Raw genomic sequence first — 293 nt, 5'->3', positions numbered from 1 at the left:
TCAAAATTTGAATTATTCCCATATTGTGAAATAAAAAGAGTATCATCAAAATTTTGAAATTTTGAATGTGTAAGTATTGTTTTTTCCTACTAAATGTCCTACTTTGATGTATCACTATGTTGTGCATGTGGATAGGGGAAGGGTCCAGAAAAAAAGGAGATAGGGTTCCAGAATGTATGGTGGGGACATTTTTTTTAAATCAATGTACTAAGGTGGTGGAGGCTTAAGAAGTTTGGCTTTTCATTTCAGAATTTAGTTTATTGAATGTGCACAGCTGCTGTAGGTACTACAGA

This window comes from Artibeus jamaicensis, unplaced genomic scaffold, assembly GCF_021234435.1.
Source record: "Artibeus jamaicensis isolate MK-2021 breed Jamaican fruit bat unplaced genomic scaffold, CSHL_Jam_final contig_60, whole genome shotgun sequence".
Lineage (NCBI taxonomy): Eukaryota > Metazoa > Chordata > Mammalia > Chiroptera > Phyllostomidae > Artibeus > Artibeus jamaicensis.
This window is presented reverse-complemented; position numbering follows the sequence as displayed.